A 27127-nucleotide genomic window follows, 5' to 3' on the forward strand; every position below is an offset into this window, starting at 1 on the left:
AATGGATTTTACTGGAGACTACAACTATAGTCAATGTATATCTACTGGTGGTTACCCAATTGTGCTTCTCTTTACATTACTTTCATCTACTTCTTACTCCCCACTAGGGCACCTAACACTTGGGTGCTTATGCTCTGCTGCTTATGTGGATGTTATGGTCGCTAACGTAGCAATGTATATTATCCACGTCCTTGTCCTGTATTGTACTGTACTGTAAGTCACTGGTCAACTTGTTGTTTATGTACTTTGCAAGGCGCTGGGGAACACTTGTGGCGCCATATAAATAAATAATAACTGCATTGCTACTAGTGGGGCTTCGCAGAATATAAAAAAAAAAAAACCAAACCTGTTTAAGTTTTTCCAAGCTGCTATTCTAGATTTTAAATTTTGCAGTTTCCACAATGTGACATAGCAGCCACAGTCATGTGGAATGCCCTATTGTGCCATCCGGTCCCTCATTCTGCCATTACAGGGCATGATGAGCCAATGACTGTCAGTCATATTCGTTTGCACTCCAGACTGATTTTGTTAAGGGCAATTATTTGTAGGATGACAACTAAGAAAAATAACTATCATGGTTAAATAGGTATCCATGTGGGATTGCGGCTTTTAATATGCATTACTCAAACGTCAACATGACTTAATACTTGTAGAATTGCCAGGTCTGGAATTTCTGCTAAATTATTTAATGAATTAATAGATTCCATTGAGTACTGTAAAAAGGTGTACGCACACTAATAAATAAATATATCATACATATACACACACACACACACAGTGGTCAAAGTGGGAATTTTGAAGTGGGGATATGGAAAATCTAAGGTTGTACCAATGCGCATGCCAGAAAAAGGCTGTGGCCACACAAAAGGAACACACCCCTTTTTCATCAGTGTAGTGTACCACACCATAGTACCCTTATACACATTATGCCACACAATAGTAGTGCCCCCTAAGCAATGCCCACAGTAGTCACATTATGACCACCTCCTACATTTGACGACAGCAGTGCGTAGCCCATGACGTACACCACGTGCCGTGCGCTGGCTTGGCGGGTATATAAGGTGTGCGATAGGCAGTCTGCACACATCACTCGTTGTCATGGGTAAAAGGACGGATTTATCAGAGTTCCAAAAAGGGATGATTATTGGCTTTCGGGCCAAAGATGGCAGTATTTCTGAAACAGCGCGTGCTGCTGTGGTGAAGGTGTATCGTGACTGGAAAAATGGCACCATTACGAATAACCAACTTGGAAACTGCGGTCCACCACGTTCAATTGATGAGAGGTGAACGTCGGCTACAAAGCTGCGTGAGGGCCGTCTGAACCTGGGGGCCACCAAACCCTGCTGCGTATGGGGCTCCAAAGCAAACGGATGGTCACTGCACCTATGCTAACAAAGGTGCAATGGCGGAAATGGCTTTCATTTTCATGCCTGTATCGGAATTGGACATCGCTAATTGGCGAAGGGTTGCCTTCTCCGATGAGTCAGGTTTTCTGCTTCATCAAACGAATGGACATTGGCGTATCAAGCGAAAGAACATCGGAGAACAAACACCCTGCAACCATTGCAGGATGAACACGAGCTGGGTGGTGGCAGCGTTATGGTCTGGGGAATGTTTTCATGCCATTCTCTGGGCCCACTCATCCATGTGGAAGGCAGCCTCAACCGATTTGGTTATGAATCTATCTTTGCAGAGCACATACACCCATATGCTGATTGACTTCGCAGAGGCGGATGGGATCTTCCAGCAAGACAATGCGACATGTCACACGGCTAGAAATATCCGACAGCGGTTGGGCGAGCCTAACCAAAACTTCCAAATACTTCCCTGGCCCCCTAATCACCCGGACTTGAACCTAATTGAGCATCTGTGGGACCATCTCGATTGTTGTGTTCGCTCTATGGATACTCCACCACGCACCCTCCAGCAGCTGTGGGATGCACTGCAGTCAGCATGGCTCCAGATACCTGAATATTACAGTTGAGATAGACCTTAATGTTGGTTTTTCTAAATAATTTTTGAATACTGCATATCTATAATCTCTATTTCATAATTATTGAACTTGTGCGAACTAGTGACTTATATTTTGACCTGTGCCAACCTACCAGCACCTTACTGAGTCACTGCCAGCCAGTCTAGCTGCTGTCCATGCTGCACATGGCGGTTACTCTGGCTATTAACTGGCTGGTGGTCATAATAAAGTGACAATAACCAACATGATTGCACACTCTAGATAACATGACAGTGCATTATTTCCAGATGACCGCACACCTCAGGCTTGGTATACATGCAACTGTAATCTGAACCTCATCACAAAGCCACATCTGCATCACTCCACAAGTGTAAACAACAACATCTCAGAGAGGGACACTGCTCACAGAAAAGCAGCACATCACTGCCTCACTAACATACACGTTTGACAGAAAAATTATGAAAATGTCCAAATTACTTCAAAACTCATTGGCCTCGACATTAGTCCTCAAAGAACTTGAACAGGACTTAGCCGAGCAGTCACTTCAGAATTCAGTACAGCAACCAGTGAGCAGAGATTCCAGCCTTGGCCCAAAAGAAGCATTAACCACTTCCTGCCAGTACAAGTCTCTGTACAACACATGCTTTCTTTCCACAATGAACCACAGTGACAGCAGTCATTAATGTTCAACTGTTTAATTCACTTACACTATCATCCAGTTACATGTTTATGCAGTAAAAATAATTCAAATTAAAGCCTATTCTGAACCATTTTCTCCACCTATTCTGTATCTATTTCACTCTACATCAGTCTCCATATAGAACTATTTTGTCACAACAGGGACCATTTTATAAGGTAGATATACGCATGCCTTGGGTGGTTGAACACACTCAGCCATCGCTCCGATATATAATATAGATATATGCATATATGTAAAAAAAAAAATATATATTACTCACATTGCAGACACAAACTAAGTCGACTTTCGGTCATACTAAGTGACCTTCCTCGGGACTTCTAGATCCAGACATAGGACAAGACGACAGCCTGTCTTGTTTCTACTACCGCAAGTATCCAAGTAGAATGTAGATACTGACAATTAATGGATTGAAAAGTGGAGGCACCTGTCGGCAATTGAACACTCTACTTTATCTAGAAAGACCAGCATTCATAGGAGTCCCTCCATATTTACAAAGACAGGAGAGTTTGTCCTTTACTCACACAAAATCACTTTAGTACATGCAACAAGAATAAACTTTACCCCTTTACTCCAATAGGGTCTATTAAATGAAGCGTTAAGTTTTGTACATGCATCTATGGACAATATATATGCTCTTTTCTGCTCACACCTCATATTGGTGAAATGCAAAAATAATCACTTTTTATACAACATAATTGTGGACTACTCAGCAAAAAATGTGAGAGTAACGGGCTGACTGAATTGGAAAGAGGACTTGTAGAGGAATTTATCAAAGCTGGGAGAGAGAGAACATTGTAAAACATTAGCAACCAATCAGTTCCTAACTATCTTTAAAACAAAATGTAAAATTGGAAGTTGATTGATTAGTACTTTATCTCTCACAATTTTAGCTCTCTCCCAGCTTTGATAAATACCCCCCCTTGGTGCAAATCCCCACTGCATCCTTGAAGCTCAGTCTGACTTGTGTACATGGTCAAAAAGCACACAACAGATAAACTATTTAAATGACCAGACTAATGCATTTTTCAACAAAGATAGCCACTATCCACGTGGAAACGGTATAATATGGCAGCTGTCGGGATGCCTCCTGTCAGAATTCTGACAGCGGCATCCCGATGGTTGGTATCCTGAAAGTATACTTACCCTCTCCCCCCCACCCCCCCTCACCCTCACTCCTGGTAGCCTAACCCTCACCATTAGGTTCAGGAACTAAAGGTGCATACACACGTAAAGATTTTCTGTCCAACCATCCAATTAGTTGATTGGTTGGAATGAAAATCTGGCGAGGTATGAAAGCAAATGACAATCAGCAATTAGCACCCAAATGCCAGAAAATGGACAAAAACGGTTTGAACAAATTGTTTAGATCAAACATTTAACAAACTTGTCTGACAAACCATTTTCATCTGTTTTCTGGCATTTAGGAGCAAATTACTGATCAACAGTTACTCCCATACGTTACCAGATTTTCATTCCAACTAATCAACTAGTTGGATAGAAAATCTTTACATGTGTGCCCAGTCCTCCTCCTTCGTTCCTAACCCTCCTCCCTTAGTGCCTAAACTTAACCCCTCCCCCCCAGTGGTGCCTGACCCTAACCTCCCCCCCCCCCCCCCCAAAAAAAAAAAATCCTAACGCTAACCCCGCAAACTGCCCTATTCCTCCCCCCAGCGGCTAAGAGGACGGGCACCCCGGACTTACCTCATTCAGGCATCTGTCCGTCTGCTTTCCAGAGTTGGGATTAAGATAGGCATCGGTACTTCGACGCTTATCCTAACTCCCTTGTCGGAATATCAGCGTCTGCATTTAGACCAGCAGTCGCGATTCCCATCCACGTGTTATAGCAGCAAATTAAGTGTGAATTCTAATCCATATCAGTACTTATTCACACATTTGGATTGCTAAATAAGTATGAGACCATTTCACCATATAGCAGCTACATCTGGGGTTTTATTAGCAAAATTGATTAATTGTATCCACAACAGTTAATTAGATCCCAAAAGTAAGAGGACATTTTGGGGGTAGATTCAATTGTTTTTTGGGCGCCCAAACTTAATAATTCAATGGTTCCCCCAGTTAGTGAGAGTGTGCGCCCAGCAGCACAGGGTTTAGCAGCGCAAAACGGATAAACCTGCCTGAAGTACTGCTTTGGGTGCCCGAAGTGCAGAAATGTCTGCAGCCGTAGCTACTCGTGCCTGAACGAACCAACTAATGAATCGGCCCATCAGACACCCAAAAGAAATAGCCGTGGTAAAAACTATTTAAAATCGCACCCGTTGACTCCATACTATTTAAAATTTCTCCCATTCACTGCAAATAGATACATTTATACATAGAGAACACATCAGTGACTTCATTGATCATTTCCTACTAAAGTGCCAGACATTATACAGAGCTGTATAATTGCCCCTCACACAAGGGATTGAAAAAGAAAAAAAACAAAAAAAAAATCTTTACAGTGGGCAATAAAACATTTTTTTGGGTTCTATTCCATCAGGGAAGCAAACTGATCTCAATACAGGAACATTCATAATATCAAAATCTGTTGGCTGGGCAGCCTGGTCTGTGCAGCAAGTGAGCAGGGGTAATTGTTATCAAGGAGGCATGTAATACTTTTTACTTAATATTTAGTTGTGCTTTAAATGATTTGCTTTCTAAATCACCTCTCCCTCATTTGTGTGTTTTGCCTTTTGTTGATATCTCCTCTGATGGTGCGTACACACTGGGCGATTAAAGTGGACGACTGAACGATAACGATATCGTTCAGTCGTCCACTTTATCGTCCATTTTTAACACAAAAAAGATGAACGATGACGACGACGCGCGTTCCCGCGGGTCGTTCGTCATCCTCGTTCATCGGGCTGACATGCAGGCCAACCTGACGACCTCGTCAGGTTGCTGCATGTCAGGGAATGGGTGAGAGAGCCCGGCGCTGAACGATATCGCTAATGATATCGTTCAGCGGCTGTGCTCAATGTCATGAACGACATTGAGCACAGCCTGCCGGGGACACACTAGACGATATCGCTCAGGGAGCATATCGTCTAGTGTGTATGCACCTTAAGCATTGGAAATAACCTGCCTGCCTCGGATACACACTAGCTCTTCTTTGACTCACTTCCAATTACTTGGGAAAATCGAACGCAATGGTGAGTTCAGGCCAAGTGGCAAAATCAATTAGCCATGAACTAGGTTGCATTACTTTTTGCTATTCAGTTAAAATTAACTCAGGTTTCAATAGCAGTTAATGCAGCTTTTATTTCGAATATCCAGAGGAGATGAAAAGTAGCAAAAGATCCATATTTTAAAATGTCAGGACACAGTGCAGTACCCATGAGACTCCCCTCCTATTAGAATAATAATGTATTTAGAGGATTTAAAATAGGAAACTATGGCCAATAAAGAAATGTCATTTTTTTAATTTTCTTTGACGGCAGAGAAATAAAAGTTAAATGTTTGTTGATACGTCGTATTGATGAGAAAGGGGGGTGTTTTAAAGACTTGTATATTAGTGTATACACTTGAGAGCAAAATAGATACATTGTAATGTACCTTAAAATACTTTAGACACTTATTTGCTGAAATGCTGGATATCAAGAGCCAGGGAGGGTGGGGGGGGGGGGGATAGAATTTCTCATCCTTTAATGGTCTCCAATACTTTTTATGGCTACTAAAAGTCTTCTACACTGTCCTATATATATTTTCTCATTATTGGGTGGGGGAGGGGGGGGTTGTGTTCAGATTTCCTTACACTTTCATGCAGCTCTTATAGGTCTTGCACTGCAGAATTAGCGTTGGACATTGCCACGATCCCCAATTTAAAAAAAAAAAAAAAAAACACGAAATGGAGTTGAAAAATACAAAGGTTTAAATAATATCCATTTACAGTTGGTGTCTGTTAGTGGTTACAGCATTTGTCCAAATTGGGTTCTTTTACCACCTCATTCTATTCAATAAGTTGTCAACTACCATTCCCCTGTGCATGCATTAAATTCACATGCATGGCTTTTCCTTTCCCTACTCCCAAACTTGCTCGCCGTCTGATGAATATCGACTTGACTCAGCTGATCTAATCCCCTGAAGGATCGATTGGGACAGGACTGCCAATGATGTCAGTAAGGAAAAGTGACACGGATTAAGCAGCAATGCACAGCCACAAGAATGTCATGACTGACTGAAAAAAACATTTAAAAAAAGGTATATGAGATTTAATTTTTTTTCCTACGCCACATACAGAACCTTATAATACACACCTGTGTTGGGAAACAATGTTGAGTTTAACCACTTAACTGACGGTTTCGTTTAAAAAATTAACAGGATTGTTTTGTTAATTTAAGTAAAAAAAAAATATATATATATATATTTTTTTTTTTTTTTTTTTTTTTTTTCATTATATAGAAATGTTTTACTGCAGAGGAAAAAAAAAAACTCAGGTGAGGCATCTAGTATCCCACCAGTGCCCATAGATCGCTATTGCAACATTAACAGTGATCCAGCCCTGTGGCAATAGATTCCCTGGATAGTTCCCCCAGTGGCTTAACCACCATTCCCCCTAAGAGTAATAGATCCGCCTGTTTTGCTCCCACCTCCTTAGTGACTTTAGGTCCCCATTGAAGTTCCCCCTACACCCCAGGCAAAAACGCAGGTATTATTAGTCCAGGACTACGCACTCCCCATCAAGAGTGGGTAAGAGGTATATCATTGAGGTACAGGACACCATCCTCTCTGACACCCTAACCATTGACCACAAATATTTCTGTATGCCGCCTCAGTTTATCCACTAACTGTACACCAGATTGACTGCTCATTTGTTACACTGGTTATATATTCTATATAGTGTATATCCATTTGTGCTTTTTTACGTAATACACACCCACCGGCGCTACCCAGCACCAACCATAGAAACACCATATTTGGGCTGGACATTGTTTTTCTTTCAGTATATTCTGTTACTGTTCAGAATTATATGTTGTATTTTAACATTTTATTTCAAATGATATTTTGAGCACTGTGCCTCAATAAAATATGGCATGATAAATATAAACACATGCTTGGCTGCAGTTTGCCTATCAGATGCACCAAACCTTGAATGGTACATTTAGAGCATCCTCCAGATCTACCCACCTATTTATCTTCCAAGTGATAACAAGACTACTCTCTCACAGCCAGACCTGCTGCCAGGGGATATCATTCTCCATACAGTGACCACATAGCTTTTCTACCCAAATTCATTAGTAACCCCACTCTTCCCAGGGGCAATAAATCACCTTGTGGAATTTACCCCACCCCATTGTATTGATGCCCCCACTGCTCCAAGATCACTTACCCCTCTATAGCCCTTTTGCAAACCGCAGCAGAACAGATCATGTGAGGGGGGGGGGGGGGGTTTCCAAACTCTGTCCTCAAAGCACTCTAACAGCCCAGGTTTTAAGGACATCCATGCTTGTGCATAGATGGTATATTCAAACTGACTGAGGTACTTATAAAATCACCCGTTGCTAAGTATGGATATCCTGTAAACCTTGACTGTTAGGGTGCCTGGAGAAGAGAGTTTGGGAACCACTGGGATAGACACTGTTCATCAGTCCTCCAGCTGATCTCTGCAGAGATCAGCTAAAAGGACCCCTGATCGCACTGGATTTTAACTTTCACCGCCGAGAGCATGCACTCTAGAATGCCATTAACATGGGAGCACAATCGGCAGCAATGTCGGCAGTCACAGACCGCTACATCACTCCCGGGGCGCCGGGGAAGCAGAAGGAGATCAGTTCTACACTTGTGCAGAGCTGATCTCCTATGTCCCCTTAAAATAGGATAAGCGCATGGTCGCCCGGGTTGCGACTGTTTCAGAGAAAACCCATCTGGTAGCGGTCGCATCCTATACCAGTGCCAGTTAAGGGGTTAATCATTTCCCACAAATTATAACAGCCAACAGGAATACAGAAACTAGTTTATATGCTGCGTCATACATACAAAGAGGTCAGAAATCTGGCTTAGGATCATCTGTTTTTGGCAGTATTATCATTTACATAGTGTCAGTTAAATTACCCAGTGTGGTCTAGTGAAATCATTTATATCAGTACCTATCACATTAGAGCCATCATTCAAAATTCCCTAACATGCATACACAGGACCATTTCTGTCAAAAGCCAATTAACCTACCAGTACATTTTTTGAAGTAGTAGTGGAAACAGGAGCATCCAGAGAAAACCCACAAAAACATATGGAGAAAAATACAAAATTAACACAAAACATACTGAGGCAGCAATGCTAATCACTTGTAAATATTTTATGTTGGTAAACAGAAATTCATTTTTATTGAGATTAATTTCGGAAACAGACTCAAAGATCAAAAGAACATGGTCACATTTTTATAGATTTAAAAAGATCATGGCATGGAAATAGTTGCATTATGTCCCTATTGCTTTCATAGAAAGGATAGCCAGAGGGTGCTTCTATGTTCCTTTAGCGCACCTAAAAGTTAGAGAGATAGAGACAGATATATGCTGTGTTTTAGAGCAATTAGATTCCAAAAACAAGATTTGGTAAAACTAAGTTATTTTCTACCTAACAATTCCATCTGCTCTACTAGTGTGTGCGTGTAAGGATGACTCAAATGGTGTTTGCTGCTGGCAGAAGTATGCATTTTGTTACCATCTGTCTAGCTGATACTGTTCATTTTCAATGTGCTAATGCATTCCTCTATGAGACTGCACAAGAACAGTGAAAAACAGTGTTAAACTTATGCAGGAGTGAAAGGGAAGTAGTTATCAGGTTGCCCAATGCGGGGTACACACTTGGTCGACAGACTTGCCACAAAACGTTAATAAAGCACACACACACACACTTACAATTCGCCGCATGATGTGTCTGGTCACAGGAATTAGCTGTGAGGTCATTGTCGCTGGTTTCGGTGGCCAGCACATGGGTTGGTCAGTTGTGTGTACAAATGAGTAGATGTGAACGGCTTATCTTCCAGATGTATCGTATCTGCCGTGCTGCTGCAATATTTCTGTGAAAGACGTAGTTCACACGACCAGATGCACTGAACGATATATCATTCGTCGGCTGTAAGAACGATATATTGTGCGGTGTGTACACTGCATAAGATCAGTAGTGCATTTAACACGTGTTCCTGGTAGGATGTAAAACTACATACTAGAAGTAATAGAACAGGTGATTAAGGATTAACTATTTCAATTAAAAATATGCTGAAACATGGTGTTTAGTTGCGAGATCTGGCATTCTCCGACTAAACTGCCCGGCGCAGTACTGTTTCCGCGGTGCAACTATGGTTTACAACAGCATGTGATCCAAATATTCATTATACCGATGTGTCAACATACATCTGCCCTCCATGCGCTGCAAGTCACGCTACACAACGCGGGAGCGCCTTGTGACTCGGTAGAACCAGCATCTTTTCGTGCAACAGGTTACCTTCAAATGTGTCTTAATCGCACAGCGAATCGAGTAGTTGGCACAAGCAGCTTCTGCTGATTAAAATGATATGCAGCATGCCTATGTTCTGTGTATCTGCATACGAAACGCTACGTTACAGTGTTACAGCTGTTGATACATGCTGCATATCATTTTAATCAGCAGAAGCGGCTTGTGCCAACTATTTGCATCGCTGTGTGAATAATACGCATTTAAAAAAGGTAAAAAGTCGCACAAAAAGACGCTCGGCCCTACAGAGTCACACCAAGGCATGGCGCAACTAGAAGGGCAGTTTAGCACGCAAGGAGGCTAGGTGTATGAGGACACATCTGTAGCACAGTTCAAATTGTTAGCCATTAAAACCAACAGAGTGATACACGCCAAATGCAGTGGGATATTATATATGCATACACATATATACAGACAAAAACAGGAGTAACAAAAAAAAAAAAAAACCAAGGAAATGAACACCCACATCAAGTACAGTATGTGGGCAATGAAAGGTTAACCGAAAAGCAAAAGTGCAAAGCACAAAGTGATAAAACATATGTAGTTACTAGTCACATCAGATAAAGTAATAACTGCTGACATTTTTCTTTTAAACAGTTATAAAAGATATGCTCTTTAACACCATAAAAAAAAAAAGCAACGTGAATAAATAAGTCACAAAGAGGGAGGGGGCAGAGTTATTTTGTGCACACCTCATCAGGATCTATCGCAAGCTTGTACAAATTTTCAATGTAAGTGCATACAAAGCAAATGAGATGGGATAATGCATATAGGTAAGCGCGCCAATGTGAAATTTAATTTAACATTATATCATGGCAGACCATCTCTGTCAAGTGTGTTTGAGACAGGGCAATTATATAGCGCTTTAAACATACAGCCCACAAATGCTATTACACCAGTCCTTCCATTAGACATGGCTCCTGGCTTTTCAATGCTTCAACACTCCCACATAGAAAAAGGCTACAGGAGAGACAATTGCACCCAATGACATGTATGTTAATTTTGCCCAGGCACATTTTATTTCATTCAAGCCTTGGTGACCAGGATATATACATCTTTAAACTATACTGTCAGCTAACTTTCAACAACTATTCTTGATCGTCTACTGTAGTATTGCTGGAGAGCTCTCCTTTATGTCAGGGTATAACTACTATTTTTTTTCAAAATTAAAAAGTGATTTAACAGTTTCTTGCCCTTATGCAGCATGTCCCGCAGCATACATACTATGTGTCTGAAAATACTTAGAATGTAACATTATATTTTTGATTTCCATGGATTGGTTTTTTGAGAACTTGACAGATTTCTCTTAAAACTCAGAGCTATATGCACCCCATTGTTAGTTGTAGTGCTGGAGAAAGTGGTTTATACTGGTCATATACCGTGAGACAACAAAGAAATGCAGACAGACCAATTATTTCCCATTGCTATATTCTGTCAGGTAATTGGTCTAGGTGTTGGATGGGGACTATATCCGCTGTCAGACCCAAGCACCAATTATCGCATCTTTCAGGCCCACTGAAAGATTTCTCATGGCCAACAGAACGATGATTGCTTCCTGGTCCATGCCACGGCTGTGCAAATCTAGTGCCGATATATAGGGAGGATGATAAAGTAGAAACTATCGGGGAGGGTAAAGACAGCAGCAGCGTGCAAGCCAATGCAGACAGGGAAAAGGGATTAGTCAAGAATATTTGTGGAACAGGGGCGTCTGCCCAAGTGATATTACAATCTAGATATAAGCTGGAATAAAACAACGTCTGGCAAAGGAGGACTATTTTGAAAGAGAACACTAATCTTTCAAAAGTGGTTAAAGAATCACTAAGACTTGGTACCAATAAAACTTACAATATGAATATTTTACAAGGAAGGTGGTGTTTAAATAAGCAATATCCAACCTGCATTTCAAAAAAAGCATATTTTGTATGATACCCACTGGTGTTAATTGCATGCATTTTACTAGTCGTTACAGCACCATTAACCAGAAATTGTTTTATTATGAAATAGAAGTTTACAAAAAAAAAAAAAAAAAAAAATTGAAAATTGAAATATTTGAGAAAAAATATTTAATAGGTTGTGTCTTCCACCCTCATATCCATGGACCCCTCATTGTAACACTACATCCTATCCCAGCATCAAAAAATTCCCAGTGGCAGACACAAAAGACACCATCGCATTCCCATGAGGCCATGATAGTTAAGTGCTTAAAATGCCTGTAAATGTGTTTGACACTAGAAACAAAAACCAATAACTTAGTAGCTCTTCAAAAACTCTATTTATGCTCCAGATTTTGGTATCGTATCTTGTTCTATAGAATGCGTTTGCCATGGGTAAACACTTTGGTGAAGCCCACTGTGCGCTCCAAACACTAACAAACAAGTTTGCATTTCTTACAGTTGGTGAAAATAGCTACCACCACCTTTCAATACCTGGCCTAAAGGAAATACAAAGCCATGTATTTTAGAAGACGATTAAAGTTTAGTCTGCCCAGAGAAGCATTGAAACTTGTAGTCTGGAAAGGTGTAGACTAAAATAAAGCAGGATATATTTTGTATTTAAAAAAATATAACAAGCACAACAAAATTTCTAGCCATCCACTGTGGGTACATAAAAAAAAATTTAGCAAAATTTGTAAAGATCAAGTTAACAAACAATGAAAAACAAAAAACATTGTTAATCTAAACATAACAAATCTAATCCACAACATTCAGGAAGTAGGCTGCATATAGTTTACATACACTATCATGCTGATAAAACATGAAAACTATTACAAATTTAAAAAAGACAAAAAAAAAAAAAAAAAAAGGGGGTCACGGAAAGCAGGGAAAAATCCTAAATCTTTAACACTGAATACTTAAAATTACAGCATGCCAATTGATATTAGAATGCATGCCTAATGGTGCGTACACACGGTACGATAAAGATATGGTTCAACGATAAATAGTTAATTTTTATGCAGTGAAAGACCAACGATGCGTGTTCCCGCATGTACGATAACGATATCTATGATAGTCTGTACATGCAGTCCAACTTGCACGATATTGTCAAATTTGCCTGTTCAGAGATGTGGCAGGATGACTTCACTGAAAGATATCTTTCAAGTCATTGGTGGTACAGATCGCACCATGTGTGTATCCAACTTAAGAGGCATTCATTCATTCTCATGCATTTTATACACCTTTTCTCAGCTCACATGTGAACAAGCCCTGAATGTTATGCAGTTCACAAAGATGGATTAGTTCCACCTAAACAAGTTTAAGGCCCAAATTCAATTAGCTACATTAAATACAGCCAGCCACTTGTTCCTGCTATTAAAGTTTTGCATTAACAAGCTGGTTCTCATTGGGATTTAACACAGCTTTTTGATCGCAGATCCTGAGCAAATGAAAAGTAAAGGAGGGGGGGAAAAAAAAAAAAAAAAAACTTAAATGTAAAAACATTGAGACTGTTCAGAACTTCTGAAATATCCCCTAATGATTAATAATGCACTTAGAAGTTTTCAAATAGTATAATTTGAGCAATAATGACATGTCATTTTTGGGATGATATTCTGTAAAAAGTAGAATGGGTTGAATCATTTGGGACAGGTATATGGGGGTGTTGTATTGACGTGAAAGGTTTTTAAGCTTACAGCTGAAAGTTACAGGTGTTTACCAATTTTTTTGAAACTGTCATAAAGTTACTTAAATCCCCTACAGTCATTTTATGTACTCCATATTGATCAAGACTTCAATTTGCAGAATATCTGCACGACCCCCAGGATAAGCAATAAATAGCGGGCATACGCATGCAGAATTTATTGCGCAGTTAAGGGGCCTATCCATTGGGCAACCTGTAAAACTGACAGTCTAGCTTCAGTCCTTCAGGTCGCCGGGTGTGGTGCTAGCGTTCCCGCTAGGCCGTTTTAGCGGGCACGGCGCCCTGCCCTCTTTCTGGAAGGCAAAAAGCGCCCTGCCCTCCAGAAGGAGGGCAAAAAGCTCCCTGCCCTAACAGCCTGTGGGAACCGTCTTCACCCGCGGGTCGCAGTGTCCCACGGGCGAAGAAATGTGCGGTGACCCGGTCACCGCCGGAGAATAGACGCCGGGCGCATGCGCCCGGCATCTATTCTCCCTGTCTGCAGGGCTTGGGGGCTACCCGGCGTGTCCGTAAGTGCCGGGCACGCCCCCAAGAGTGACGAAAAGGGGACGCATCTTATAGACACGCCCCCTTTTGATGACCGCGTGCCTTCGGCGTGCGCACAGACATGCCCTCTCTAGCTCCGGCGCCCTGCCTCCCGCCGGAGCTAGAGGGAACACTACGGTGCCCAAACTGAACGTCATTCAGTGCAGGAGACCGACCTCCAATCTGTGAACATGTGGAACCTGACACTCGTCATCAGGTTGACAGGCATGTTCCACAGATAGTCGGGGTCGGCAAGGACCCAACGTGCACGCGTATCGCTAGTCCTTGCCGGCTATCCATTAGCCGACTTTCTGAACGTTCCAACCAAAACCTCCCGGTTTTGGTCGGATCGTTCAAAAAGTCGTCTAATGGATAGGCCCCTTTAGTGTGTTAGGGCCAGATTAGGCAAGCAAAAAATGTACCAGTGCTTAACCTAAGACTGATAAAACATCTAGGTCATGTGGCATCCACTTACACCTGCTACAAAACCCAAGTTAAATCATTTTAATTATAAGTAATTATTAGATTAGGGGTAGGCAACTTGTGACACTCCAGTTCCTGTGGAAATACTCATTAGCATGCCCCAATACCACCAGCTGGGGTACCAAAGTTTGCCTACCCTGGGTGGGGAAGGCTCAGGTCAAACTGTTTAATCGGGGTGCCACTAGAAGGGCAGGGAGCATTTTGCCCTTAAAAATCAGGCAGGGTGCGGCGCTCCGCGAAGACAGACTAGCGGGAACAATACTAAACCTAACCCTGATACTTACTGTTGGGATTCTGATGACCGTCGGGATTCCAGAGCCGGTATTCTGACAGTCGGGATCCGGAGCGCTGGGATGCTGACTACATCCCCTTACCCCTGGTCTGACAGTTACTGAAATCTGAATTACTTTCCCCTGTATTGGACCAACCTGTTGCCTCAATCTTTACAGAACGGAAACAAAGATGTAGCCAGGAAAATTTACATCTGCAAGTATGACTTAAGTAATGTGTAAATCATTTTGGAAGGATGCTATTCTGGTATATATTGTGGAAAATAAATTTGATAACCATATCTACATGGTTTCATAAAGTAACAGTCAGCCCAGCCCAATTTCATTAGTTTGTATGAGGTAGTAATCTACAAACTGGGTCTCGACGCAATCAATGATTATTTGGGTTTTGCAGGAGGGTTTGACACTGTTACACATAAGAAGAGAGTATTACATCTAGATGAAAGTATATTAATCTGTAAAAAGATAGTTGGACTGCAACAACAAAGTTGTAAACATTCAGATTAAGCTAATAATTAATGACCAAGAGTATGGTCTAGAAAAAAATGGTATCCACCTTTGAAGAAGACACCAAGCTATGCAGTGTTCTTGACCATTTACCTGGCCTCGTTGCATGGGATGTGACAGACAGGTGGCCTTTCTCTGCAGCATCTCATGCAACTGCAGATACCGCTCCTCTCTGGCACCCTGTAAGAGAAGATCGTTTCCTCTTACTGTAGGGGCCGGGCTATGACGTCAGCACGCTCTTAATGCTCCCAAGAATGCCTGGCAATCGGCATTCTGGTGTGGTCCTTCCAAAGTCCGGCCAGCACCAAGCTAAGTCGCTTAGTGGCTCAAAGTGCCAGGAGGTTAACTGACGTTCTCCTCTGATCACCAATCTCAGGTCAGGAAAAAAGGTCATTTTATAAATAAGAAAAATTGTCGAGAAGATTAGGAATATAAAAACGGATGCCATTTTGATCATAGCAAACAAATTTATTGTTTCAATACATCAGAAATAATTATCCAATATTAGATAAATAAACGTTTAATACACAGGTGGAAACAGTACAAGAAATAAAAGTTGTATATATTTTAGAGACTGTTTATTTTTATTTATTAACATACACACACTAAGAAAAAGGAGACCTCATCTAATTTGTGATTTATTGAAACAGGATTGATTGATTGATTGTAGCACATGCCCTATAAAAAGCACCCAGATCTCATGCACTCCATATTCCTGAGAAAGCGGATACTGCAGCGAAACCAGTCGCATAGCGCTTGGCCAACTATTCACAGAACACCTCGATCAAGACAGTCACAGCTAGGAGCTGTGAAGAGTGCAGCGACATTCTGGAAATTTTCATCTTTCCAAGAGCAGTTCAGTAACTATGTAATATGCCGTACTAATATTGCTTTTACGCAAGTCTAATTTTTTTTTATATACATTATATAACTATATACACTACACTATGAGGAATATTTGTAACTATAACACAGGACCAAAAGCACCAAAGAGGAAGACATTTATTCAATTGGAGACAGGAGGAATTCCTTTAAAGAGATTAGATAGTTCTTTAGATCTTATATGGAAGTACACATATTTGAGATTAACTCCAAACATTTAAATACTATACGCACCTTTATGTGTTGTCTATTGTGTGATAGTACCTAGATCAGTGGTCTGCAACCTTAATTGGGGTGGGAGCTACTTGAGTAAAATGAGACATCTTGAAGTGCCACATTTTATTTTTGAAAGCTAAAATCTGGCTAATAAATGCATTGTTGTTTTTCCGTGACATATTTGGTTATTAATACAGTGATAAAGCTTCTAAGCTTTGGAAGAAGATAAAGTGAACGGAGATAAAGTCCCAGCCAAAGTGCCCAATCTGTACCTCTGATGCCTGTTGAGAGTTGTCAGCAGGGAGCACAGTGCTGCTGGGTGTATTATGGCTGTAGGTGGGACACTGGATGGCCTGGTCCCACACTCCCACCAAACAAGTGCCAAAGTGGGCGGTCAGTGCTGCTCTAAACACCATCAGAGCGGCTCTAAAGAACACTGTCAGCGCTGCTCTTAACGATGTCAGTGGCGAGCCTGCTGCCACATCACGTATGACATCCTATGCGCGGCTTGTGCGCCGTGAGCTTAGTGCCGTAAGGCAAGCTGATGCCGCAGTAAGGTGCGCTACCCCGATTGCGTCCGCGAGCCACCGGTAGCTTGTGAGCGACGTGTTGGCAACCACTGATCTAGATCTATGCTGTGTAATTAAGACCTTTGAAGGGCTGTAACTTTAGATATATAGGCAGCGAGAGGGAGGGTGTACAATCTGCAATCTATGGACATTGGGATGGGGTACAAAGTTTATTTTGGGACCTGTGGGCCCAATTCAGAGCCGCTCGCACGATGTGTATGCAAATTGTATGGGCAGTGTTATCGCACAGCAATGCATTAGCACGCCCAGTATTTCTTAGAGAGCAATCACATAGTGTATGCAGACACCCACCAGCCTGTTTTAAGACGCCCACTTGTGCATGTCATGTCCAGGAAGTGTATGCAACCATCGGTACATCGGGTAACATCGGATGCTATCGCAGCGCTTGAGGTTGACCATACCCTGCCGAAAGCACTTCAGTGTAAAAAACAAGCCAGGTGACGTGTACGGTCTTTTAATTTTGCACACCTCTAAAACGCCGTTGAGATGCTCAGGCACGCCTGCCTATGCACCGCCACTACCCCATTTTTAATGGCCAGCATCTGTTACCACCTAAAACGGCTTCCCCTGTCACTCACTCTGCTGGACTGAGTTATGCACAGCGAGCGAATGCATTGTGAACTTTCGCTATGGTACGCGCACTGAGATGCATGGGCACAATGCATACACACTGCATACCATCGGCAGCAATGAGAGTATGCATCTTAGTGAGCAAGTCTGAATGAGCTCCTATGGCCACTGGGGTGTGGGTCGGGAGACAAGGTTACATAGGCATTTCTGAATTACAATACATCCCACAGGGCGGTGCTCGACACCCCCCTATTAGGAGGTGTTTTTTTGTTTTGTTTTACTAAAATACAGGCTGTGTCTCCCATATCCAAAATGCTTGGGACCAGAAGTATTTCAGATATCACATTTTTCCATATTTTGGAATATGTGCATATCGTAATGAGATATCTTGGGGATAGGACCCAAGTCTAAACACAGAATGCATTTTTGTTTCATATTCACCTTATACAACACAGCCTGAAGATAATTTTATACAGTATTTTTAATAATTTTGTGCATTAAACAAAGTTTGTGTACATTGAACCATCAGAAAGCAACATGTGTCACTATTTCAGACATGCTCAAAATATGCGTACAAGATCAAAATGCAAGTCACTTGCATTTAGTATAACACTAAGAGAGATAAACAATTATTTCGCTAAGTGACCAGGAGCTATTCAATTATTTCCTTCGACAGCCATGAGTTCCCATAATAGTGTTAAATGTTGGGCGTGATGCAGCCGTCAGGTCGTGACTATCCCTGAAACCCTACTTAATGCGGATATCTAATTGCACCTCACCAATGTGCGAGCAGAAATCTGCGATAAGCGCAGCCATGGGGCTAGTCTTGGGAAGTAATTGAATAGCACCCGGGAGGTAAATTCGATAAAGAATTTAATCACCCCCTAAAATTAATTACAACTGGGGTAAACTACAATGGATAAAAATTTACAGAATGCTTAGCAGTAGCTAAATGTTATTTATTCAAAAAGCAACGCAAACTCCTATTAACGTATCCATGGCAATGCTTATGCACCATACATGACCAACATGAAGACAAAGAAAACCTAGCCGCTATGTGTTTAGATATCGGATCCAACTCAATAAAATGAAATGGGTGTAGAACAATAGACAGGTGACAAAGACTGCAACAATGAGGCATCCAAGTGAAACGAAGAACATGGTTTTGACCTTACAGCAGGGATGGTGATGTACACACACCTTGAAGGGTGGACAGATAGAATTTCAATGTAAGAATTCAATCCATACTGGCACATACATTAAAGGGGTGTTTAATTTGAGTTTCTAATACAAGTTAACACATGTAAAACAAATAACCTGCATATTTTTAACATGTAGTGTGTTATTTAGAATGCATGTCCTGTTTCAATGCAGTTGTAGACTAGGTACACATTATCCAAAATATTGCTGCCGATCAAGTGAATGCTCAGATCCGACGGAAGGAATGCCAGATCGGTGCGCACCCGTACACGCTGAAACCTATTTTATCATGAAGCCTTGGGAGAAAAACTTTGTATAGGGGAGGGGGGAGGGAATTGTTCTATGTCAACCTACTAGGTATCGGGAAACCAAATCTCTCAAAAATAGGAGGGTGGTTCAATAAGTAAGGTAAAAAGACCTCTCACGTGTGTAAGGTTCCCCATTTCGTTCTAAATTTCCACCAGGCCTGAGCTGGTGGACCACTGCTTCTCCTCACGACCATTAGACTGCGTCTCACTTCAGTCATACTGTCCCAACATCAGATGTAAAATGGTGGAAACGGGGTCAAACATTGAGGTGAGTAATGTTATCAGATTTATGCGTCTAAAGGGCACATGGGCAGCTGAAATTCATAGTTAACTTGTCGAGGAGTATGGCGATAACATGTGAAGGAAACAGGTTTGGTGCACTGCTTTTGAGAACAGCAGGATAGATGTTCAAGAAGAGCAGTGATCCAGCCGGCCAAGCACGTCCGCCGCAGATGATAAAAAGCTGCATTTTCCAACTTATGCGTATGATACAATGCTGTTACTGCACGTGACAATGCACTGAGGTACTAGTTAGTGCGGATTTCTGCTCACAACTCAGGAGAATGTGAGTAGAAATCCGCTGGTCAGGGAATTACAGAGCGGATAACTGAATATTTCTGGGCACTCATACTGGGAGCTTAACAAACTTATGCTGAATTGAACTCCCCCAATAAGACAGAATTCTACAAAACACAGAAGCCTTAAATACAGAACTTGGTTCAGTACAGACTGAAAGCTGCTCTGGTGTGACGTTACCAGCCTCCAATCTTTAGTCAAAATAGTATCACCACACTATGTTTATGCTCGATTAGCAGATTTATTATGGCAATTGGTATCACAAAAAGATACTTGGGTATACTGGTAAATGTATTATGACATGTTCTGATATTACATCAGACATGCAAGTGTGTGGTAATATTAATTTGCTTAATAATTAACACTGGCATTTACGCTAACAAGTATTTTCTATTGAGGAATTTCACATGAATTGATGCCACCTTGGAACAGAAAAGGATGAGGACAAGCAAAAAAAAAAAAAAAGGGCTTCGAAATTTAAGGCCAAAAAGACAGCTATGGATTTTTAGCAAATACAGATGCATCAGTTATTTGATACAAACTTCAGATAAAATCAAACTCTAGTAACATAGCTATAAAAATTCACTGCCTTTAAATACATTCAGCATTTATAGGATGGTGTATGTATGAACTGGGCAAACTGGTCCGTCTACCCTCATCATTGTTTCATCTGCTAACACTAATGATTTTCAAATGACAGACATTAAAAAATGTATTTTTCTTTAATTTTTATGTACACACAAACATCTATTGCAGGACATAAACACTAGGGAAATATTGACAAGGGTGTCAAAACAATACGTTTTTAAGGGAAGTATATTTAGAAGACGAAACAATTTTGGTTACTGTATGCAACATTTGGAAAATGGAAGCAATAAGAATTAGTGACAAAACAAACAGGAGACTAGAGAAATTGCTTGAACATTCAGAAAGCCATTCAATGACAAAAGCTTGAGACATATATAGCTGGCCTTTCTGCAAACATCGGCTCTATTTCAGTCACATGCAGCCTGATGTCACAAGCTTCTAATAAGCAACTTGATACAAACTAACCAAAATGTTCTGTAACAAAGGATGCTCTGACAAAAGTCGTAATAATGGACAGGCAAGGAATGAGGTCAGAGATAAATCACTTATGTGGACACTGAGCTCCAAGTAGACATCTTCGTTATGCATTTGCTAGGAACAAAGGCAAACATTATGAGGATAATACAAGTCATGTCCCAACATTAGTGAGCCGTTGAAGATAGACATTCATAAAAGAATTAAAATATGACATATCCACCTGCTAAGCTTCCATGCTAGTTACAGGCATAAAAATTATAAAAAATGCCAAAAAAAACTTTGTAAAACAGTTTACTGTACTGAAGATCTAAATCCGCATACACACTTAACGATATGCTCCATGAGCGATATCGTTAAGTGTTTACCATGAACTCTGGGTCTAAATGTCGTTCCCGACATTGAGCATACACACTGAACAATATCATTAACAATAACGTTCAGTGATGTCACCTGTCACATCCCTGAACTTGCAGAACCAAACGATATCAGGTTGCCCTGCAAGTACAGGCGATGAAAGACAGTTAACGATCCACGGGAGCGCGCATAGTTAATGATATTGTGCATACAGCCTGTACGATATTGAACACTATGGATTCAAAAATCACATTACAAAATAGGTGATGTTGATATCACCTGCTCCAAAGTAGCTGAAGTTTTTTTCTCAAAATAAAATGGAGCAGTGTGTCATATTGCAATTTGCTACATTACCCGAGACCAACATTAATATTGGGAAACTAGCACACTGCAATGCCTTCATTCAAATCGCTGTGGGGGGTTGTTTAACATCCAGGAAATTTCAAATTCCTCAGTGAAGTGCGTACAAGATCAGAAACCAGCAAGTCACTTGCATATAGTATAATAAACAGTACACAAAATGTAAAATGATCCTGTCCATCAACTGTATATGGCATAGAACGCTTTTTACAGTTTGCCTCCCATGTGTCGTATGTGATGTTGTATCCACCCCGTAATCTCCAAGTGTATTGCCCATTTTTTCTGCCATTAGTTCAAGTTTTAGCCTGGCACGTGTTTTTCCTGCCTCCGTCACTCCCTTGCCTTACCATCCCATTCTCCACCATGAATTGTAAAATGTTTGTACTATTGCTTCATCTGTACTGACATTTTGAATCTAAAATTGGAATCCTCGATATTACACACCTGCCTAATCACACAATTAAGGGATCAAAATAAATAAAAACTAGAATGTTCATTACTTGTTCATGTGTGTAAGATTAGCATTATCTTTGCTACTGAGCATCTGTTACCACTTTTAAAAAAAGGCATACTGAGCGGAATTCAATTGTTTTTGCGGCCCACATCTCCCGTCTAAAGTGACAGGAGTTTGCGGGCCGCTATGCAATTGTTCCAAATTTTCATGCTGATCGCGCAAAAAGTGGTCGGGTTTAGTAAAGCAGCTAAACCCGACCAAAGTGCTGGGCGCGATCGCGAAAAGTGATGTTTGGGCGCCCAAACATGTCACTTTTCGCACATTTCAGCTCTCACTCCCCTGGGGCTGTGAGCTGAAATGTAGCGCTGTCAGCTGATCGTGCCCGACAGGAGCAAGAATTGAATAGCTCCGTCAGGCGCGATGGGGGCAGGAATCAATTGAATTCCGCCCAATAAAAGAAAACCACAATATTTTAAAAATGCAAAGTGTACAAAAAAAAAATTATATATATCTACATATAACATTTGAAAAAATGTTTAAGTAGATTCTGCATGTATGTTTTTACTAAGGTCAAGTGTGTACAGCAAAAGAACTAGACTTTACCTTTGATTCCTTTTTTTAAATTACAAACTAATTTCACATATCAACCCAAACATAAAATGTAACCTTTAGGTTATAGTAGACTATTACATGACACCTTCATGCTCAAAATCCACTCCATCAATTATAAAATGGCATCTATATTACTAGTTCTGAACCTTGAGGCAAAGTAGGTGCAAACAGTAAACCCAATATCCATCATGCTTTATGACCATTTATAGACAATGACATCATTACTATAAGGAGCCCTGCATTTCAGTATTCCTTAGTGTACACCTACTGCAGCTAGGACAGTAAAGAAATAAGAAACCAGTTGTAATTGGATCATTAGCATACATATAGTTTCAATTGAGAGCAACAACCAAAATGATAAGAGTTCAGCAGTTAAGTGATAATGTTTGGAGTCATTCAAACCTATAGGTGTACATGCTGTTGAAGCTGCAGGTACACATTTTAGATACATTTTAAACAATTTTGTAACAATGGCTTTTCTATAGCAGACATTACTCAGTGGTTGTGAGATTAAACAATAAAGGGGCATACACATGTAACTATTCTGTAACCAACAATTATCTGTCAGATTTTCTGTCAGATTTTCCCTTGAAAAGTGAACGATTTTTTGAAGTGTACTGGAAGATTTTTACAACGATGAACGAAAAATGTTACTTCCCTTAATGAAAATCGTTATGTTGGACAGTCTGAAATGAACTACAAACGGGAGCGCGCTTGAACAATTTTCGTTCATTGTTCTAACTCAGAAACTGACCGATTTTTTAAACAATAACGACGTCGTTATAGTTAAATCGTTCAAAAAATCGTTACGTGTACACGCACCTTACCTCTGACTGAAATATTATACATGTACAATGTCTACAGCCTAATTACAGAATGTTTGAAAAGTCAATGATGCACATTACTAGATTTAGACAGAAGTTAATTCAATGGTTGCCAAACTAGGTGACACGAGTTGGAGTTCCAGGACCAAATCAAATTATGTATTCCCAACATAATACGCAAAACCAGTGCTGGTGGTGGCAAATCATACAATACGTGGACAGACTTAAGCACTACCCTGTCTATCAAAACATAACTGACCCCAATGATGACAGGTAAGCACAAGTTACTTCAATTCTTTTCTGAATTTCTCAATAAGAAAGTTTTGGTTTAGGGGTTATCGTGAAAAAATGCTGATAACTCTAGGGCACTGTGATTCAAAACAGTTTGGGAACCTCTGGTTCAGCCACATCAGCTGATATAGAGAAATATACTTCCTAAACATTTTGGCTGTTTTACAAAACAGATACATCTAAAAACTTGTAAGCATAAGTTTTGAGCTGTTTATATTAAAAACACTAATGATCAGCTTTACCACTAATATATATATATATATATATATATATATATATATATATATATATATAACAAAGACATGTTTTGTACAGCTAAAGTAACCAACTGTTCCCCCAAGGAGCTCTCTATTATGCTCACAACCAACAACAATGTCAAGCAGATATGAAGGAAAAAAAAAAATGGACTACTGCAATGACAATCTCACACACAAATCACCATTCTAGTGACTCCTAATCTAGAGAACGCCAGAAAGAAGAGCATTGCAGGGAGTGCATGATGGAAGAAATAGATCAAAGCTCAGCACAACAATCACCTAAGAAATTAGCAGCTCACAGAATAGAAGAAAGAAAAAAAAAAAAAAGGAGAAAGATACATGAAAACATCCATTCTAATGATAGGTCACTCCTGACACAACAGACTGAAGTCAGTCACAATAACATACAGTATTTAACACCAATAAATATATAAGAGACCTCAAGATTTAACATCTACTTTTACAACATACATTTTCTTACTGGCCAAGAAGGCAAGAGTTCAGTGTAAAGGTATAGTCAGAAGGCAAAGAGATACACCTTAAACAGGATGGCCATTGTAAGCACACCACAGTGGTCTTGTCTGCAGGACTATTCCCTTCACCAGTGTAACGATGCAGCATTTTTTTTTTCTCCAACCATTTCATTAAGGAATTTTGATACATACTGTATAATTCTTGCACAAGCTACTTTCAAAGAAACAAGTGTTCTTTTAACCACCACATTTTAACACAATCAAGCTATCCAAACAATTTATGAGCAAATATAAATATATATATATATATATATATATATATATATATATATATATATATATATATATTTCTCCAAAGAAAACGGTATGAAATTATCGAAAGCAAAAAAAAAAAATATGAAGGGATCAAGGCAATGGTCTAGTCGTTTAAATACAGGACTACAATGAAAACAAATAGATGAAAAGTCTGCGGACTAAATAGCAATGTGTGGTAAAAGCTGTAGCTGGTAAATTCCAGATTATTGCAGTGTCCCCAGCATAGAGCAGTGTCACCATCTGAGATCATAAGCAGCCAGGAGACTAATCCCAGCTATTTAATCCGACCAGCACACGCATAAAGGTACACAAGTCCGATTCATTTACCATCCCTAAATGATGGCCCTTACCGGGAGCACTACAAGGCCAGTATGTGCCCGATTCCATCCCCCATCCATGTATTAGTACAATGACAAGTAGTTTATACTGAATTAGCCGTAGCTCCTGCTCTCCTTACCAGTCACCAGAAATCTGCTGCACCCATGTATGCAGCCAGGAGAGCACAGCGGCTGTAGCCAGGCTGCACTGTGCTTACACATTGCCCATTCCCTGACCTGTGTCTGCCCCGTACAGTCCCCCAGCACAGGGCACACAGCTCCCAGAGACACAGCTCCAGCCCGACTCAAGGTCAAAGCAGCCAGGCACCTCACTACAACCACTGGCATAGAGGCTCCAGGTGCGCACCCCGGGCATCTATGTCACTCACACAAAGGTGAGGCGAGGGTATCAAATGGCCACTAACACCTGTGGAACCTGATGCCATTGCTGCGGCCATACAAACCACCTGCAGATAATACCACCATGGCCATCTCCCTGTGTGCTGGCATCACCGGCCTGCTCTGCTGGAGCCATCTGCCCAGGAGACGTGCCTGGCACACATCAGCGGGAAGGCTGCATCTGGGCGATGATGGACGAGCCGGGGGTACACGACTTGCACCAGCACAAAGGGCACTGCCCGCACCTGCCAATATGGCTGAGAGAATGGGGACCTGGCTGCAGCGGCACCACTCCCGGACACTTCCATCCCGTTATGTCCCAGCCCGGGCCGCTTACCTGTAGGGGGAGGCGATGCAGGTGGAGTCCGGTCCCGGGAGTGCAGCACTGGGGGAGAGAGAGAGAGAGGAGGTGCCCGCTCACAGCATGGTGTCCCCCGGCTCCCCCGCCGGCCGGCCGCTCTCTCCCTCACACGCAGACTGAAGGCGGCAGGAGCTGCTGGGGAGGTGATGGGGGAGGGAGGAGGAGGGAAAGAGGAGGAGGAGGGGGGCGGCTGCTGCTGATCGGGATGAGGAGGGGGAGGACCGGCGAGGACGAGAGACACAGACCTGACTGAAATGACAAGCAGAGCGCCGGCCGCCAGCCCCGCACCTCCCCGGGCACCGCTACAGCACAACTCGCAGTCTCCGGAACTGCCCGTCACCCAGCAGCGCTGCTGCCAGCACACATCCCCCGTACTAGCTCAAGGCAGCAGGGGAAGTCCGGGATACAAGCACCGGCTGTCCCTATAACGGAGTTGCCCGCTAGGAGGAGGAGCGCGGAGAGACGCCGCAAGCTGCTGCTTATGCTGCTATGTGTGAGGTGCTGGAGGAGCCGTGACACCCCCTCCCCGGCTCACACCCCCTCAGTGCCCACCTCACCCACAGCCGCCGTCACGTGCTCCACGCGGCTCACCAGAGCACTAGTGACGTCTCGCCCTCAGCGCCTCCGCTCGGACATTGGTCCGCGCCCTGGAGTAGGCACTACCGGAGTGCCCGCCCTGCCTCCCTGTTGGACACGCCCACCCGGGCTACTGCTGTTGGCTAATTGGTCCTGACGCACTTATTTCCATGACGTCGCTCTGTACATTGTCTCTGTCTGTGGCTGCATCATATGGTGCTGCGGGGACGTTGTGTTGTGCAAGAGCTGGTGACTGGCATGTGCCATGGTGTAAGTGTCCTACACATGGGCTTCCCTCCGCTGCTGCTCTACATACACACATCCCCCCATTCATGCCTCCATCAGTCACAGCATTAGCCCGGGCCGGAATTCCTCTACCTGTAAGGACAGAAAAAAGTGGAATTGACTTACATGTGGAGTATGATGCAAAATGTAGTTCGTTCAGTCATCATTTATTAAATAATAGTTGCATATTAATGAAGGTAGGGCTTTGCAAATCAGTGACCCGACTGTCAGCTACCTTGGTGCATTGCTAAACCCGAGTCACTACTGCTGAAAATGTAGTCCACCA

General features: G+C 41.8%; 1 protein-coding gene across 6 annotated transcripts in view; it reads right to left on the reverse strand.

Moving 5' to 3' along the window:
• The window catches only part of ATP2B1 (ATPase plasma membrane Ca2+ transporting 1), a 164096-nt gene extending 137478 nt beyond the window's left edge, over positions 1-26618 (reverse strand). The window contains exon 1 of one of the 6 annotated variants that reach the window (XM_088454402.1): positions 26226-26614. The gene's annotated coding sequence lies outside the window, so the exon portion shown is untranslated. Of the gene's footprint in view, positions 1-25956 lie in introns of all 6 variants that reach the window. The other 5 variants (XM_088454401.1, XM_088454403.1, XM_088454404.1 and 2 more) reach the window with 5 other exon arrangements.
• Positions 26619-27127: the final 509 nt, after the last annotated feature.

This window comes from Taudactylus pleione, unplaced genomic scaffold, assembly GCF_031769625.1.
Source record: "Taudactylus pleione unplaced genomic scaffold, aTauple2 ptg000040l, whole genome shotgun sequence".
In the NCBI taxonomy this organism is placed as follows: domain Eukaryota; kingdom Metazoa; phylum Chordata; class Amphibia; order Anura; family Myobatrachidae; genus Taudactylus; species Taudactylus pleione.